Here is a 792-nt window from a genome sequence, read left to right on the forward strand (position 1 = left end):
AAAAAGAAAGAGGGGGTAGCAAGCATCCCAAATGGAGGGATCAGAATAAACCCAAAGAGAATGAATAACCAGGGCAGCGGTTATATATGTGTGCATCTTTATTTGTTTTCTTTTTAAATACATCTCTCTGATGGTTACAAAACCACAGCTCCAGGGCAACTTGAAGGTTCTAAGTGAAAGGACAAGAGGAGAAATTCAGGTCATTCTTCCCCGCTCCTTTTTAAATTTTTTTTCCATTAATTTTAATGGAAGTTTACAGAGACTTAGGGTTTTCAGTCATTCATTGTTGCCCTTTTCTCCCTGCCCACACCCTCCTCCCAATTCACTCTTCTCCTTGAATGTTGTTGTTCTGTGTCGTCGTCGAGTGGTTTGCGACTCATAGTGACCCTGTGCACAACAGCCCTAAACCCTGCTCTATCCTGTACCAATTGCACTGCCTCTGACACACCCATCCCGATTACCCCAGTCACTGAATCAATCCACCTCATAGAGGATCTTCCCCTCTTGTGCCGTCCCTCCACCCTCCCAAGCATGATGTCCCTCTCCAAGGACCTGCCCCTCCTTGCAACATGCCCAAAGTATGTCAGACGAAGCCCCAGAATCCTTGCCTTCGAGGAGTAGCTTGGTTTAACCATCTCCAGGATGAATCTGTTTGTTTTCTTGACAGTCCAGGGTACACTCAATACTCTTCTCCAGCACCACAGCTCAAAGGCATCAATTCTCTTTCTGTCCTCCTAGTCATTGTCCAACTGATTGCAAAGACCATGGCCTGTATCAGACACACCTTAGTCT

This window comes from Elephantulus edwardii, unplaced genomic scaffold (assembly GCF_000299155.1).
Source record: "Elephantulus edwardii isolate Elephantulus edwardi_28Jun2011 unplaced genomic scaffold, EleEdw1.0 scaffold00045, whole genome shotgun sequence".
Taxonomy (NCBI): domain Eukaryota; kingdom Metazoa; phylum Chordata; class Mammalia; order Macroscelidea; family Macroscelididae; genus Elephantulus; species Elephantulus edwardii.